This window comes from Triticum aestivum, chromosome 2A (assembly GCF_018294505.1).
Source record: "Triticum aestivum cultivar Chinese Spring chromosome 2A, IWGSC CS RefSeq v2.1, whole genome shotgun sequence".
NCBI classification, from domain to species: Eukaryota; Viridiplantae; Streptophyta; class Magnoliopsida; order Poales; family Poaceae; genus Triticum; species Triticum aestivum.
Window position 1 is genome coordinate 220,370,120 of NC_057797.1, and position 19,037 is coordinate 220,389,156.

The window sequence follows — 19,037 nt, forward strand, 5'->3', positions numbered from 1 at the left end:
TCTCTTGGTGAAGCCTGTACCCCCAACTGCACTGTAGGGTGCGACACAGAAGGCTTTTGAGTGAATCATGGATAGTGGATGCACTAACCACATGACTGGTGATCGAAGTATTCTTATGGATTCAACCCTACGTCCATCTAACAAGAGTCACGTCACATTTGCTGACACTAGTAAAAGTAAGGTATTGGGTCTAGGTAGAGTTGCAATCTCAAGGGATCAGCACATGGATAAAGTGATGCTTGTTGAATTCCTTGGTTTCAACTTAATGTCTGTGTCAATGCTTTGTGATCTGAACATGATTGTGATATTTGGAAAATATCATTGCCTTGTGCTTATGGAATCTACAAATCTCTAGTCTTTGAAGGGTATTGAAAAGACGATCTGTATATGGTAGATTTCTCAGTAGGACCACAATTAGACATATGTCTTCTAGCAAAAGCTTCAGAGTGCTGGCTCTGGCATCGGAGGCTAGGGCATACCGGCATGAGGAACTTGTACACTCTCGCGAAGAAGAAGCATGTCGTAGGCATCGAGGGCGTCAAGTTCAAGAAGGATCATCTATGTGGGGCCTGCGAAGCTGGAAAGATGTAACACCCACAATGCGGCTATATCTCCCACGTGTCGGGGCATGACTTAGAGGCATAGCCGCATGGTAGTTTTGTCGCAAGAGGGGTAATCTTCACAAAATCCCATGTACTGAATAAGAAAGGGATAAGAGTTGGCTTACAATCACCACTTCACACAACAAGTTTAACATACATCATCCAGCATACAATCAAGGTCCGACTACGGAACCAAAATAAAAGAAGACAACCCCAAATGCTAGATCCCCGATCGTCCCAACTGGGCTCCACTACCGATCAACAGGAAACGAAACAAAACAACGATCAAGATCTTCATCGAGCTCCCACTTGAGCTCGGTTGCGTCACCTGCACTGGTATCATCGACACCTGCAACTGTTTGGAAGTAACCGTGAGTCACGAGGACTCAACAATCTCACACCCGCGAGATCAAGACTATTTAAGCTTATGGGTAGGGTAAGGTAATGAGGTGGAGCTGCAGTAAGCGCTAAGCAAATATGGTGGCTAACATACGCAAATAAGAGCGAGAAGAGAAGCAACACAACGGTCGTGAAGCTAGAAGTGATTAAGAAGTGATCCTGAAACTACTTACGTATAAGCATAACACAAGAACCTTGTTCACTTCCAGGACTCCGCCGAAAAGAGACCATCATGGTTACACACGCGGTTGAAGCATTTTAATTAAGTCAAGTGTCAAGTTCTCTACAACCGGACATTAACAAATTCTAATCTGCCACATAACCGCAGGTACGACTCTCGAAAGTTTATACCCTGCAGGGGTGTCCCAACTTAACCCATCACAAGCTCTCACGGTCAATGAAGGATATTCCTTCTCCCGAAAAGACCCGGTCAGTCTCGGAATCCCGGTTACAAGACATTTCGACAATGGTAAAACAAGACCAGCAAACCCGCTCGATGTGTCGACAATCCCGATAGGAGTCGCACGTATCTCGTTCCAGGACACACCGGATAGGTCAAGCTACGAGTAAAACCAGCCCTCAAGTTGCTCCAAGGTGGCCCGCAGGTTGCCCGGTTTGGACCAACACTTAGAGAAGCACTGGCCTGGGGTGGGTCAGGGTTAAAATAAAAATGACCCTCGGGTTGGCCGACCCAAGGGAAGGGTAATAGGTTGTTAGGAAAATATAAAACCAAGGTTGGGCCTTGCTGGAGGAGTTTTATTCAAAGTGAACTGTCAAGGGGTTCCCATAACACCCAACCGCATTAGGAACACAAAATCAAGGAACATAACATTGGTATGACGGAAACTAGGGCGGCAAAGTGGAACAAAACACCAGGCATAAGGCCGAGCCTTCCACCCTTTACCAAGTATATAGGTGCATTACTTAAAATAAGAGATATTGTGATATCCCAACATATCCATGTTCCAAGATGGAACAAACTTTAGCTTCACCTGCAACTAACAACGCTATAAGAGGGGCTGACCAAAGCAGTAACTTAGCCAAACAACGGTTTGCTAGGAAGGTGGGTTAGAGGCTTGACATGGCAATATGGGAGGCATGATAAACAAGTGGTAGGTAGCACGACATAGCGATATAACGAACAACTAGCAAGCAAAGATAGAAGTGATTTCAAGGGTATGGTTATCTTGCCTGAGATCCCGCAAGGAAGAAGAATGAGTCCATGAAGAAGACAAACGGGCGTAGTCGAACGGATCCTCACAACTCCATAACGGAACCAAAGCTAACGAGAGAAACAACTCGGAAAGAAGCAAGCAACATAGTAAACAACCATCACATAAACATGGAATGATGCACAACCAATTATGATGCATGTCCGGTTTAATGAGGCATGTCATGGCAAAGTGCAACGAACAACACTACAAGTTAAGTGGAGCTCAATATGCAACGAGTTGCATATTGACGAAACACCACATTCAAACATTTAGTTCACTCTCGTTTATGTACCCAACAAAATTAAATGTTGGTTAGCATGGCAAGGGGTGAAGCACAATAAAACTACCTATCTAGGCAAGTTTAAATGAGGCCGGAACAACAAGCAACAATTCCAGAAAATCCCCATATGCAATATTTGAATTTGGTACTGTTCTACCCTAAACACAATTTTAGAGTTATTAAATATGCAAAGTAATGCCACCATATTAAACTAGGCATTTTTCTACCCCATTTACATATAAAGTTTATTAAATTTGGAGCTACCGTTATTTAGTTATGAAATAAATCATTTTACCATGGTATTGGGGCAAATTAAAGCAAACAGCAATTTAAACATTTCAACCATGCATGAAAGTTGGATATTATGAAACTAGACACAATTCTAAGCATTTTTCATATATAAATCATTTTAATCCGATGCACCATTTGTGAGTTATGTTATGCATGAACTATGAGGACTTTTCTGTAAAACTGCAGTCTCAGGATTAATAGCAAAAACGTTCTGCAAAAAAAAACATGTCTCGGGCCGAATCTGAAACAGCCCACTAGGCGGTTGAGTGCTCACCTAGCTGGCTTAGCCCAGGTCGGTGGAGGCGGCCCAAGGGGGCGCGGTCGAGCAGGCCGGCTCGGCAGGAGGCCCAAGCGGGGCGCTGGAGCGGGCTAGACGACGAGCGGAGAGGGGATGGCGCTGGGCTGGCGCGAGATGTGGCCCAGGGCGCGGTCGTCGCTGTCCCATGCGACGGGTCAGTGGGCAGGTGCGGGATCGCAGAGGACTTGGCGCGGCGATGCTGGAGGCCGGCGACGGGATCCGGGCGAAGAGGGTCTTGGCGCGGCGTGGGGCGGCTCAGCCGATGACGGGAGGCGGCGGCACCGGTGGTAGAAGACAACAGGAGGAGGACCGACGGCCATCGTTTCCTCGCGGCAGCAGGGTGTCGGGGAGCGGCTGCAGCAGTATGGATCCGGCGATGGGGAGGTCCAGGTGGGAATGAAGACTGGGCATGGGTCCAGAGACAAGGGCGGCTGCTCCGGTCGCTGGCGTGGTCCTGTGTGTGAGAGAGAAGTGAGGCGACAAAGATACTACAGAGAGAGTGAGAGAGAGCAGCAGGGAAGGAGAGAGGCGACGAGGAGCTGCATAAGGCCGGCCTTGGAGCACTGGCCCGGGGCGACGATATGAGACCGAGCGCTCCTGCTCGGCCACGTGCGTGGAGAGAGATGAGGGGAGGCACTGCCTCATGCAGCTGCTTGTGAGGAAAATCAAGGGAGAGGGTGGCGGCGGTTGGTTGGGCAGGAATGGGCCGGGAGGGGATCCCGAGAGGATTTGGTGCAGTGGCAACGCAGAATAGGAAGGACGGGACAGCTCCCCTAAATTTTAGGGTTGCTCTCTTTATATATGTTGTTGAAATTAGGTTAGGGGGTAATCGGTCCATCCGATTGTAATTGGAGGGTCGAGAATAAATTGGTTAGGGAGTCAAATTAACAAAACAGAGATGGTTTATAGATGTTTGGGGATGATCCGGACCCATTGGTGACGACTGAGTGGCTCGGGTTTGGGGAAGTTTCGGACACGTGCGAGGGGTCGATACATTGTGCAAAGAGGGGTTAGGCGAACGAGGTCAAGTGTGTGGTTGGACTGAGAAGAGAGAGGGGGAATGCAACCCGACAACCGTTTCCGGAGAATGGAAACGTCCGACGATAGACCGGCTATAATGCCACTATAGTTAACCGTTGGGGCGTCAAACGGACTCCGAATGCAATGATACTTGGCAGGCGACCTACTAACAACATAACAACACCGCATGCCAACTTTCAACCCATTCCGAGAACATTTTCTGGCCACTTATTAATTAATATGTCGGACGTGCCGCGGGCGCGTGCAAGTGTATCTGGGCTCAGCATGGACAACAGAAAGAACTGGGAGACCCAGACGAATGCAAGTTTTGAAAACATGATGATGCAATGTGGATGATGACATGGCAAGATGCAACACGCAGCGAATGACATGGCAATGACGGTGCATAACTGGAAGACACCTGGCGTATCGGTCTCGGGGCGTTACAAAAGATGACTAGGGCCAAGCATCCCTCGAAGACAATCATGACGATGTCCCGTCCCTTGGAGCTGCTTCACATGGACTTATTCGGCCCTACTCACTACTCTACACTTACTACCACTGCTTGCCTCTATGGCTTCGTCATTGTTGATGATTACTCAAGATATACATGGGTGCACATAATCCTCTATAAGAATGAAGTGCAGGATGTCTTCAGACGATTCACCAATCGTGCCATGATGAACTATGACATTAGAAGTGACAACGACACAAACTTCAAGAACACCGGCCTCGACACGTATCTTGATACATTGGGCATCACACATGAGTTCTCATCTCCATACACACCTCAGCAGAATGGCATCGTGGAGCACAAGAACAGAAACCTCATTGAGATGGAACAGACGATGCTTGATGAGTACAAGACACCAAAGAAGTTCTGGACTGAAGCCATTGATACTGTGTGGCACGTCATCAACCGTGTTTATCTTCACCAGCTTCTAAAGAAGACATCCTATGAGCTCCTAACTGGTAAGAAGCCAAACGTCAGTTACTCCAGAGTATTTGGTGCTAGGTGCTGGATCAAGGATCCACATCACACTTCAAAAATTGCACCGAAAGCACATGAAGGTTTTATGCTTGGATACAGAAAGGATTCACACTCCTACAAAGTCTTCAACCTATTTCACTATAAAGTGGTTGAAACTGTGGATGTGCGGTTTGATGAGACTAATGGCTCGCAAAGAGAGCACCTGCTAATGTGCTAGATGAAACCTCACCAAGTGAATCTATCAAGATTATGGGTACTGGAGAAATCATACCTTCAGAGACACAAGCTGAAGAAGAAATCATCATTTCTGCACCTAATCAACCCGAAGACACTGCTCAGACTGAAGTTAATACCTCGTGTTGCAAATGAAGTACAGATTGAGAAGATAATCGATAGCATCAATGCACCTGGTCCCCTCACTCGTTCAAGAGCAACACAACTAGCAAATTTCTATGGACACTTTGCATTTGTCTCAATATCTAAACCCAAGAAAGTTGCTGGAGCTTCATGGAACCTGAATGGATTCAAGCTATGCAAGAAGAGCTTCAACAGTTCGAGCTGAACAATTTTTGGGAACTAGTAAAGCATCCTGATCCTAGCAAGCACAACATCATAGGCACCAAATGGATCTATCACAACAAACAAGATGAGCATGGTCAAGTCGTTAGAAACAAGGCTCATCTCATTGCTCAAGGTTACACTCAAGTAGAAGGGATTGACTTCGATGAAACATTTGCTCTGGTGGCTAGGCTTGAAACCATTCTCATACTGCTAGCCTATGCCAACCATCAAAACATCCTTTTGTATCAAATGGATGTAAAGAGTGCCTTTCTCAATGGCAAAATTGAAGAAGAAGTATATGTTGCACAACCACTTGGTTTTGAAGACCCAAAGCATCCTAACATGGTATACAAGCTCAACAAGGCACTATATGGACTCAAACAAGCTCCTCGCGCTTGGTATGACAAACTCAAAGACTTCCTAAAGAGCAAAGGCTTCAAACCTGATTCCCTGGATCCCACACTCTAAATGAAGACATATGATGGTGAACTTTTTGTGTGCCAAATCTATGTGGATGACATTATCTGCGGCTGCACTCACAAGAAATACCGTGATGAGTTTGGACATATGATGCAAGAGCAATATCAGATGTCCATGATGGGTGAGCTGAAGTTCTTCCTCAGTCTTCAAATCCGTCAGCAGAGCAATGACATCTTCATATCACAATAAAAATACCTCAAAGATTTCCTGAAGAAGTTTGGAATGCAAGACTGCAAAGGATACACGATGTCAATGCCAACCAAAAGTCATCTGGGCCCCGACGATAATGGTAAAGATTTCGATCAAAAGGTATACTGCTCCATGATTGGTTCTTTACTCTACTTATGTGCATCTAGGCTAGATCTAATGCTTAGCATCTGCATGTTTGCCCGATTCCAAGTGGCACCAAAGGAATTGCATCACTTAGCTGTGAAGCGAATTCTTCGATATTTGGCTTACACCCCAACACTAGGATTATGGTATCGAAAGGGCTCAGAGTTTGATCTAGTTGGACTCTCAGATGCTGATTATGCTGGTGACAATGTTGATCACAAGTCCACATAAGGCACATGTCACTTTCTTCGATGATCTCTTGTTTGTTGGTCTTCAAAGAAGCAGAACTGTATATCCCTCTCCACTACTGAATCTGAATACATTACTGCTAGATCTTGCTGTGCTCAGCTTCTATGGATGAAGCAAACTCTCAAGGACTATGGCATCCACATGAAGAAAGTGCCACTCTACTGCGACAATGAAAGTGCCATCAAGATTGCCAACAACCCAGTTCAACACTCGAAGAAAAAGCACATTCAGGTCCGTCATCACTTTCTCAGAGATCATGTCATGAAGGAGGATATTGATATCATTCACGTCAACACTGAAGAGCAATTGGCAGATATCTTCACAAAGCCCTTGGATGAGAAAATATTTTGTAATTTGCGGTGTGAGCTAAATATCTTAGAATCCTCAAATGTCCTGTAAGTGGACAAACATCCTAACACTTATGCATGTTGATGACTTAGATGTGCAACACATGAAGTAACGTATATCTTCAATCAATGAAGACATACACTCTAAGTGTGAATACATTAACGCGGAATTTGACTTCGGAGCGCCACGATAATTGTGCGCCATGTCTGGGTCTAATACTTCCCATATGGTGGGTAACACCACCATCAAACTTTCTCGAAGATTTTCTTTAGGCGTCATAATTGCATTATCTTCACATTTGGTTTGTCTTCAACATTGATTTGACTTCAAGGTTTATCTTTGAAATGTTGAGTTGATCTTATACTGATATATATATCTCTTTGAACTTGCCATTTTTCTGAACTAAGTGAATGTGATCGGACCCTAACCCCTTTTATGCTTCTTCCTCAAACTCTATCTATCTAGTCATATGCGTCCTGTGGAAACCTGTCGAATGTCTTCACTGAATCCTTGTCAGCTGAAGACACAAAGACACACATTTAAATCTGTTTTAATGCTATGTCGTTTTTGCCGGAATACCGGAGAAGCCGGAACGACCACCCGACAATCCAAGCGTGTGTGGGCCACGTGTCCTTCAGATGTGAACCACCAGGGCACCTACGTAATTACGTTGTGCAGTCCCTTTCCTTATAAATACACACCCCGCGCTGTCATTATCTCTTGTTTCACCTCGCCACCTCTCTCGAACCCTAGCGCCTCTGCTATCTCACGTCGATGTCGGAGACGAAGCGCTTAGCTGCCGCGACTTCTTTGACGCTGTCCTCAAGTCGGCCGCAGACCTCGTCCTCTCCCCCACAGCTGTAGGTGTCTTACGCCACCAAGTTAGGGCGTGGGATATTAAACTGCTCGGCTTCTAACTCTACCTCGTCTAGCAGTTCGTCTGTGCTAATTAAATCTCACTTTTTACTGTTTCTTCGATCCGTCAAATTCATCCACTTCAACCAAAAGTGGTTTCTACACTTCCAAACATGGCCCGTCTCTATCTGCATCTCATATCATGCTAAGAATATTCACTTATGCTTCATAACTAGTTAGATTCCTCAGTTGTACTTATTCATGGATTCGTACAAATCTGGAACCAACTCTCTTCAAATAAGTGAATGTCTTCGCCCTATGAGGTCAATGTCTTCAAACTGATTTATATTCAAAATCTTCTGAGAATGCATATGACCTCTTCCCCTTCCCTCACATCTCTAATGCTATCACAGGTACATGTCCATAGGAGAATCCCTTGGTTCTCATAGTCTGCATTCATTTGCAGAGTTCTTACAACATCATATTCACTCCCCTGAAGCCAGTTCTTGTCTGACCAGTAGACGGAAGACTTTCACTGTTCTGAAGCCTATCTGGTTGAATACCATGGCCACAGAAAAGTATGCTAGGAAAGGTGGCAGACAGCACAGAGGCAACACAGCTCTAGATCTGCCTCCAGATTTGTATGAATTGTACAAGTCAGATCCTGAGGAAAGTTACGGTCAGCGCAAGACCCGACTCCAATGGATTTGAAGATATTGGGCTGAACAGTGGTTCCATTATAACTTCGTAACCCCTGAATATGCAAAGAAGAATGCTATCAAGCGCCCGTGGGGAGATATTCTATACAGGAATCTGCAGCGAAGGTCGAAGCCTGAAGCCATTGCTCAAGGCTTCTACCCATGCATGGTCCATGGACCAAAGCCTGAGAATGCCGACCCATCATCATTATTATGGTGTCTTCACGACAATCTATTCAAACGCAAATACCAATTTGCAAAGGAGTCGGCTGTGAAGAACAAGAAAGATCTTGGACTCAACTTCAACCCTGGTCCATCTGCTCCAAGACAGGATGGCACTTGTGATGCCAATCCGAATGTCATCGGCCCCTTCACCAGCGTTGATGGTCTTCTCTCCCACATTGCTTCTCAGAGGGCCACTGTCGGCATTCTGGGAACGGGGGTCCCCAGACTTTCCTGCCAGCGGCCTGCAGCGTGGCTCACGCGGGGCTTGGCACGACCCATCTTCATTAGCCCAAGCTCAAGTCCCTCACGAGGGGCCAAGCCTCGCGGGGCGGACGACAGGAAGCTTCCTCAAGAGCGACCTCATCAGGCAGGCTCGCGAGGAGGCGGAGAGATCAATGCAAGGGTACATCACGAGGATCTCATGACGCAAGCTATGACGATCAAGGCCAGGAGGGCGCCGGCCTGCGCAGGGTCCTTGTTTCCCCTTTGGTGCAAAGGGGGCAAGCACAGGCCAAGGTATCAGGCAAAGGTTACCATTCTGGTGCAACGAGACCAAGACCAGCCGGACGGCCGGACGGAGGTCACCGTGGAGCCCAAGACGGCATCATCACCAGTGCTTTTGGCAGTCGAAGACCACCTTTGGTCAGGATAACTTGTACTAGATGTTCCCATTCAAAATGGCCAATTGTTGGTGCCCTTCCCGCTCAATTATTCGGGAAGAGGCCCAGGGCCTCTATAAATAGAGCTAGCCTCCACAAAGGGAGGGAAGGCAGGAGGAGAAAACCCAGTAGAGACTAAGTAGAACATACCGCACCAGCTCAAGAACACCCCTCGCGAGGCTGTTCTTCCCTTGTACTGTCCATCATCAGCCTCAGATGCAATCCACCACACCACACACTAGAGTAGGGTATTACACCACAACAGTGACCCGAACCAGTATAAACCTCGTGTCTCTTGTGTTGTTCATCATTTTCATCTTAGTTCGCACGAGAGGATCGGACGTAGATCGGTAGGGGAGAGATCTTTGCGCTCACCCCAGTATTTGAACCTCAAGGGTCGGCAGGAACCCAAAATCCGACATTTGGCGCGCCAGGTAGGGGTGCACCGGAATCTTTCTATCGCTGTTCGCGTGTGATCTTCCGTCGTGTCCATGGCTAACGCTCGTCGGGCTCGCGCCGAGCGCCGGGCTGCTCGCGCCACTCGCGTCACCCAGAGGGCTCCCGTCGGCGGCCCCCCTCGTCGTTCCCCGTCGCCCGCCGCCAACGCCGCCACCGGCCCGACGGGGAACGAGCAGCAGGCCTTGTCCCAGCATCCTTCGGTGCGGCGGGATGGCCGCACCGCCATCCCGTCGCTGACTCCAGCTGGCTCGTCGTCCCACGCCCGTCGCACACCCATGGATGCGCACGCCTCACTGCTCTTGGCGCGGGAGCTCCTACACTATCGCCCCGTCGACGACCTCTATGAGGACTGGCTCGCCCGCATCACCGAGCTCGTCAGTGCCGCAGGGGGCTCCCCCTTGCGGTCCCTCTCGCTGCCTCACCCTCCGTCCCATGAAGGGCGCGAGGATCAGGAGGCGCCTCCGCCGCCTCCTCCCCAAGAAGGTGCCTTGGCTCCAAGGCGCGCAGAACCAGGGCGGGACCCTCCACGTCCGGCGCCTGCGCAGCAAGAAGGAGCTGCCAAGAGATCCCACGTCCCCGGGAAGGTGCTCGCGCGCTCCCAGTGCCGGCGCGCCAAGATCGCGCCCCAGCGCCTCCACGACAAGACCCCGCGCTGCTCCCAGTGGCAGCGCATGGTGACCCGCAAGAACAAGTCCAGCACCAGCAAAGGGCGCCGGTGGCCACGGTAGGCTACCTCGCCTTCACCCCCAAGCTGCGCGGCATCACATGGCCAGGAAAGTTCAAGCCTGACCTCCCTCCCTGCTATGATGGCACAGCGGACCCCGCGGAGTTCCTGCAGCTCTACGAGCTGGGCATCATAGCCGCCAACAGAGACAAAAAGGTCATGGCAAATTGGTTCCCCATGGCGCTCAAGGACGGCGCCCGCACCTGGCTCCTGAACCTGGCTCCCGACATGATCTCCTCCTAGAGCGAGATGCGCACCCACTTCATCACCAACTTCCAGGGCACTCGCGACCGGCCCCCGGCCGTGAGCGACCTGCGCTGCATCAAGCAACAGCCAGGAGAAACCCTACAGAAGTACATCCAGTGCTTCAACTACGCTCTCCTCAAGATCCCTAAGGTAACTGAAGAAGCTATCATCTCAGCCTTCTCCGACGGCGTGCGCGACGTCAAGATGAAGGAAGAGCTAGCAATCCATGAAGACTTGTGCACATCGCTGGAGCTGTTCAACTTGGCGACCAAGTGCGCCAGGGCTGAGGAAGGGTGTCTCTCCCTCCTCGAGCTCCCGGCAGCCGCCCCGGAAGAAAAGAAGCTCAAGGCCAAAGACGTGAAGCGCAAGGGGGCTGCCGTGCTAGCAGCGGAACCGGACACCAAGCGAGGCAGGGATCAGCCTGAGTCATCCAATGGCGGACGGTACTGCGTGTACCACGACCTCCACACCCACAACACCAACGAATGTCAAGAGCTCGGAGCCATGCGAGATGGGTGAATCGGCCGACGCCCAGAATGCAATGACAGGGGCTATGGCCGAGGAGGAGGAAGAGGTGGCGGACGATGGGAAGACCGTGGCCTTCGCCAGGGATGGTGTGACCGCCCTCGCGAAGACCGCTGGCAGGACCAGCCGCGTGAGGGAGGCTGGAGGGACCAGCCTCGTGAGGGACACCCACACGGCAACGCATGCCTCCCTCCTCTGCCGCCTCCACCAAGGAGGAACGAAGACCAACACCAAGACGATGGGGCTGGGGGCTTCCAAGAGCCATGTGCAATTGCTTGCATCTTGAGTGGCGCCTAGGCCCCAGCCTCACAACGCATCTTCAAGCAGTTTGCTCGCGAGGTGAATGCAGTCCTTCCCAAGCTTGAGGCCACACGCCCTCTCAGGTGGTCTACGTGTGCGATCACATTCAGTTCCGCAGACCAGCTCAAGTGTGCGGCAACGGCCGGAATCCTCCCGATGCTTTGCTCCCTAGTCATTAGCAACGTGCAGGTCACCAGGACCCTCATCGATGGCGGGGCAGGACTCAACGTCCTATCCGTCGAGACGTTCGGCAATCTCTAAGTGCCGTACGACCAGGTTCAGCCGACCAAGCCTTTCTCAGGAGTCACCGATGGTTCCACTGTTCCAATTGAGCAGGTTCGCCTTCCGGTCACCTTCGGGCAACGCAACAACTACCGCATCGAGCTCATCGAATCCGACGTCGCTCACATCCGCCTGTCGTACAATGCCATCCTTGGGTAGCCAGCCCTAGCCAAGTTTATGGCAGTGACTCACCATGGTTACAATCTCCTCAAGATGCCAGGAAGCGGTGGAGTCATCACCGTACCCTGTGAAGAAAGGGATGCAATGTGCTCGCTTGAGCGTGCGTTCCAAGCCGCAGCAATCGAAGACCTAGATCACAGGAGCGGGAGGCCTCCCGAGGCGATCCTCAAGAAGAAGAAGACCTCACCTGGCCCGAGCCACAAGGAGGCAGGCACCTCCGGAGGTATTGCGTTAGGATTCGCGCCCGATCAGGGAGCGCCACCCTCTCACGCATAGGAAGGCGCGCCCGGCGCCCCCCTCAGGCAGGGCTCGGGGGCTCTCTCTTGGAGAGCCGCCGACCTTGCCAAGGTCGCGGGGGAGGCGCTCGGGCACCACTTGGAGGGGTGCTTTCAAGCATGCTTCCCTCAGGAAGGTACAAGTCAAAGGAGACCAAACCCTCAGGAGTTCATCGCAAGGAACACCCATGAGCTACAAGAGTCCAGAGTCATGCGCGGCAGCCACTGCTTACCTGCCATGGCCCCACATCCACGCGAGGATGGAGGACTGTGTGTCTGCATCGACGTACCAGGGCTCAACCGAGCTGCGTCCCAGGAGCGCCTATGGCCTTCGGCCATAGAGCGCTGCGAGGGACCACCTCACGGCTATGTTCGCATGCCCTTCGACCTGCCGAGCGCGGTCACCGCACATTAGCGCCTGTTGAGGAGCATTCTGGAGGCTCAGGAGGTCAGGCATCGCGCGGTCCTGGCGGAGGTGGCGATGGTCCTCGAAGACCTGCACGTGCCACAGGAGCCTCCCGAGGCCCCTGGGCCTGGGGGCTCATGAGGGCCGACGTCTTCACCATGCATCGCTCACTTCCTCAGCATCACTTCATCTTCAACAACACCAGGTGACATCTTTCAGAGTTCTACTTTCAGCTGGGAGCGCCCACAGGGCTGCACCATTCCCAGGCCGCGTGGGTCCGTCCCCGCGGCATGTATCCATTTTGTTTATGCTCTTTACTTACCTTGTTGGGGGAGCCCCTCGGGCTGCATCATCCCCACGCCGCTCGGGCCCGACCCAGCGGCAGTTGCTTTTCCAGCATTTACCTTAGGATGAAGTTGTTCTTTCATGCTTAATCTGATTCCCATAATTATCACCTACTGCTTGTCATCATGCAAAGCGCTTGCACGTTAAAAGGGGGGCGCCTGAGTATCGCGACTCATGGGCTCTCACTGGCTCTCCAGCCCTCACCCCCTGGCCTTGACCCACGGCATCGCGGCCTGTCATAACAGCGGCGGCTGAGCTCGCTCGAGGGCCGGGACCTGAGGACGTAGAGCATTTGCATTCTAACAACCCTGCAGGAACACACCAATTGATGAAGGCCCAGAGCCAGGTGCAACCCGCCTCGAGGTAGGGCCTCGTGAGTCCCGCGCTGGCTCACGGGTGCCCAGATACACTTCTCCTAGCCCTACCGTGCCGGCCATGTGTCAGGGCGGGGCTGCACACGCCCCGGGGGCTCCTCCCGGAGCGGAGCCCCCTCCCACGCACCAGTAGAAGCACCATGCTCCGCGCTGGCTGACGACACTGCCGAGGAGCGGCTATGCCTGTACACATACGGAAGCGCTATGCTCCGCGCTGGTGATAAACAACTGAGGGCGGCCCACGGTCGTACCAACCTCAGGGAGCCCAGATCTCAGTGTCCGGCACCATTGCAACGCCTCCCCTCGGGAGTGCCGCGCAAGGGGGCTGGACACGGGGGCTACGCCCGGGCCTCGCCCGAGCGCACGCCACCCAGCCAGGTCCCTTGGACCTGGTTGTCACGCTCCACTCCCCGAGCGGAGCCAAGGTACGAAATCCATTTGAGCGTCAAGGGGGACTCCTGAGCATCGCGACTCAGGAGCCTAACTTGCCACGTAGCCCCTCACTCCTTAGTCCCGTCAATGGTTTCCGGTCGGGGCTAACACTGGGTGAGGTACGCGCGGGGCCAGGCCCTGCCGACGCAGAACGATCAATCCACTCCACGCTCCCCCTTCCCTACTTGTTGCTCGCGCATCAAGGGGGACTCCTGAGCATCACGACTCAGGAGCCTAACTTGCCACATAGCCCCTCACTCCTTAGTCCCGTCCATGGTTTCCGGTCGGGGCTAACGCTGGGTGAGGTACGCGTAGGGTCGGGCCCTGCCGACGCAGAGCGTAAGCAAGTAGGAGAGGAAAATGCAAATTCCAGGAAATTCAAAGCAAATATTACAAGCCATAAGATTGTTCCACAATGCCAAACACAGGTTTAAACACCTCCGCGAGGCATGGTGCATGTGCATGAATAAAACATGATGGAAGTCGCGAAGGGATCACTCCCCAGTAATGCCGTCACCGGTGGTGGAGTCACGCTGGACGGCTTCGCCTCTCCAGGTCGCGAGGCCAGCGGCACCGCGCCCGGGCAGGACACTGGGAGAGTGGAACTTCCCCAGCAAAACCTCGGCTCAGCCTCTCACGGCCTCAGCAGCGGCAGCGGCACGATCGCCGCTCACGGGCTCCAGCAGGCTGTCGAAGTCGACGTTGGGGTCGCGCAGGTAGACATGGCTGAGGACATGCGTTAGCGCCGCAGAAGACAGGGCGCGCGCCTCGGCCTCGACCGTGGGGCCAAGGCCGTCTGCGACGTCCTCAAGCGCATCAACCAGGAAGGGGAGCAGCTTGGCGGGGCCATCCTCCACACCAGCCAACGGCTCCTCCAGGCCACTCTCATACAGCGTCTTTAGTATGCCACGAGCCTTCTTCTCCAGCTTCACGAGAGCCACCCGGTCCTCCGTCAGGACCTCCGCCTTGCCGTCCAGCTCGGTCCTCTCCGCCTTCAGCGACCGCTCCAGCATCTCCAGTCGGCTATGGCGGTCATCAAGCTTGGCGTCCCGGTCCTTGGCGGCGGCCTCCCTAGCCTTCATCTCCTTCTCCTTCTCCTGGCGGCTGTGCACCTCCTTGGCGAGCTCATTGCGCAGGCCTTGCAGCTCGGCCTCAAGCGTCTTGCAGCGACCCTGGGAAGTTGCAGTGTCACCCAGGGCAGCGTCGCGAGCGGCCTTGGCTTGGTTAGCGACCCGCTTGTCCTCATTGGAGGACGACACGGCCTGGCTCAGCACCGCTCGGACGGAAGCAGCAGAACGGGCCCAGCCAGAGGCCAACTCCAGGCGCCCGACCACCAGATGAGGGTCCGCGCTCAGGAGATCCTCCTGCAGTTGGCTCAGCTCATTGGCAACCTAGTCCAGGACAGCGGCGGAGAGAGCAGAAGATACGAGAACCTATGGAGCAGGCAGAGAACATGGCAGCGTGACCACAGCTTGGCAGGAAGGGAACTCTTGAGCCTTGGCCGCCACGGCCGCAGCGTCGGGCACAGTCGACCCCAGGTCCAGCGGGCCACGGGGGCTGACTCCTCGCCGGGGTGCCCTTGTTGGCCTCGCGAGGGCAGTTGGGTCAAAGAGGCGCGGGCCTCGCCGTCCTCTCCCCCAACAGCCGAAGGCGTCGCCCCGGCAGACGGATTCGCCCCAAGCGGGGCCACAGAAGCCTCTTTCAACCTCTTGGCCGCATGTGCCGGCCTGGTAAAAGAGTGCAAACGTCAAGCCTCAGCGGAAGAAACCAAGCAGAGCACGAATCGAGCACTTACTGGATGTCGTCCGTGGATTCAAGCAACCTCCGGCCAAACTTGAAGCCCGAGAGCCTGCAGCGGGGGTCAGCCTTGGGGGGCCCGGAAGCACAAGGCGCGTCAGGAGGGATGGAGCTGCCCTTGGACCACCCAGGGACCAGAGCAGACCCTGGGGGAACCAGGCTCGACCTGCCCTTCCTCGTGACTGAGGAAGAGCCCTCCCTTCCTCGCCTGGCGCTAGCCTCGTCATCGTCCGGCATGGAGCGGAGGGCCTGGGACCTGCGCCGAGGGAAGGACTCCCCCCAATCCTCGCTAGTCTCCTCCGAGTCGGACGCTTCCTCCTCCGCCTCTTCTTCCCCCTTTCCCCCGCTAGAGCTGCAGGAGGACAAGTTCACCGTCGCCAGGACCGCCAGATCTTCGAGAGCTGCCGCAGGCACTAGCCCCTCACCGTTGAAGGTGGGCATGGCGTTCACCACCTGCTCCTAGTCGTCATGAAGGAACAGGGGGACGGGGGCGCCCACCGGGCTCGCCATGTCTCCCCCAACCAAGGAATGGAGGGCCGTAGTCAGATCCTCGTCGGTCAAGGCCTCGGAGCTCAAGAGCAGGGCGGCGTCTGCTCCTCCAAGCCTCCAAAGTGGGAGTGAGTGCTCCTGGAGCGGAGCCACCTGATGCTCCAAGAACTCCCTCAGGAGCATGGCCCCGGTCAGCTTCACCGCCCCCAAGTTGCTTGGCCTCTGGTCCGCGTCCATCCTCCTCAACACCGCCTTCGCGCGAGGGTCGACGAGCTCCGCGCGGGACCATGCGTCAATGGACTTAGGTTGCCCCATGGGCAATACCAGACGAGGGTGGAGGCGCCCGACATCCATCATGACCCACTTGCTCTGGTAGCCTTCGATCCTCTTCCCAGGCTTCGAGATGGCGTTGGAGCTGGAATATGCAATGAAGCTCGCGCATGCGGAGACCTGAGCTCCAGAAACCCGGAGGGAGAAAAAGTGGCGTAGCAAGGCCATCGAGGGCTTCACACCAACATGAGCCTCACAATAGTAGGCGAAAATCTCTAGGAGAAGGACAGAGTTGGGGTGGAGATGCATGGCCTGCAAGTTGTATTTGCGGAGAACGGCATGGAAGAACTCAGAGAAAGGAGGCACCAGACCAGCGACAATGGCGCTCACGAAGAATGGGTAGAAGGTGCTCCCCTTGCCCTCAGGCTGGTCAGAGCCGACCTTGAGCACACTCGCCCCCTTGCTGCCCTGCGCCACTGTCATCAGGCGCGTGAGGGCGAGGTTCTTCTCTGACAAATTTGGGGAATCCAGGGCCGGCGAGTACCAAGCATCAGCCGGGGACTGGCGTGTCACCATTGCGTACCGGATGCGAAGGATTGAGACGGATCTGGAGAATTTCGGGAGCAAGAGGGAGGAAAGCGAGAAAGGGGATCTAGGGCAAGACGGACGAGATCAGGGCAAGTAAGCCTGGCCCGGGCACCCCCTTTTATCAGTCGTGCAGTTGCCGAGGTGTCGTGGGAAGTGCAGACGCCCACGTCCAATCAACCGCCACACGTCGCCCAAGGCCGCAAGCTATTAGGGCCTGCGGCGCTTCGTGCTTGACCCTTCGCTTCTCTACTAAGCCAAGCCCACGCGCGTCTTGGCCCCGGGGGCTACTGTCGGCATTCTGGGAACGGGGGTCCCCAGACTTGCCTGCCTCCGGCCTGCGGCGTGGCTCAGGCGGGGGCCCAGCACGGCCCATCTTCATCAGCCCAAGCTCAAGACCCTCGCGAGGGGCCAAGCCTCGTGGGGCGGACGACAGGAAGCTTCCTCAAGAGTGGCCTCATCAGGCAGGCTCGCGAGGAGGCGGAGAGATCAATGCAAGGATACCTCGCGAGGATCCCATGACACAAGCCATGACGATCAAGGCCAGGCGGGCGCCGACCTGTGCAGGGTCCTTGTTTCCCCTTTGGTGCAAAGGGGGCAAGCACAGGCCAAGGAATCAAGCAAAGGTTACCATTCCGGTGCAACGAGGCCAGGACCAGCCGGACGGCCGGACGGAGGTCACCGTGGAGCCCAAGACGGCGTCATCACCAGTGCTTTTGGCAGCCGAAGACCACCTTTGGTCAAGATAACTTGTACTAGATGTTCCCCTTCAAAATGGCCAATTGTTGGCGCCCTTCCTGCTCAATTATTCGGGGAGAGGCCCAGGGCCTCTATAAATAGAGCTAGCCTCCACAAAGGGAGGGAAGGCAGGAGGAGAAAACCCAGTAGAGACTAAGTAGAACACACCGCACCAGCTCAAGAACACCCCTCGCGAGGCTGTTCTTCCTTTGTACTGTCCATCATCAGCCTCAGAGTCAATCCACCACACCACACACTGGAGTAGGGTATTACACCACAACGGTGGCCCGAACCAGTATAAACCTCGTGTCTCTTGTGTTGTTCATCATTTTCATCTTAGTTCGCATGAGAGGATCGGACGTAGATCGGTAGGGGAGAGATCTCCACGCTGTAACACCCCGGATGTAATTTACCTAATATGTACTCCAACTCTTGCCGTTTCCGGCGTTAAGTTATTTTATTTTCTCGGGTTCGGGTTTTTGTCTCTGTGTGTTGTTGTTGTTGTCATGCATCTTATATCATGTCATCATGTGCATTGCATTTGCATACGTGTTCGTCTCATGCATCTGAGCATTTTCCCCGTTGTCCGTTTTGCATTCCGGTGCTCCATTCTCCTCCGGTGGTCATTTCTACCTTTCTTTCGTGTGTGGGGGTTAAACATTTCCAGATTGGACCGAGACTTGCCAAGCGGCCTTGGTTTACTACCGGTAGACCGCCTGTCAAGTTTCGTACCATTTGGACTTCGTTTGATGCTCCAACGGTTAACCGAGGGACCGAGAAGGCCTCGTGTGTGTTGCAGCCCAACACCCTTCCAATTTGGCCCAAAACCCACCAAAACCCTCTCCATCATCTAGAGCGTTCGATCACGATCGTGTGGCCGAAAACCGCACCTCATTTGGACACTCCTAGCTCCCTCTATGCCTATAAATAGCCCCCCTTCGAAATCCATGGGTCCTTCTTCCCCAAACCCTAAAAACATCGCCTCCTCCGCGCGGTCGGACACGTCCGCCGGCAGCCGGACACGTCCGCCGCCCGCTCGGACCACTCCCGCGCCACCACGTGTGCACCGAGCCCCACATCGTCGCCGCTCCCGCTGTGGCCCGCGAG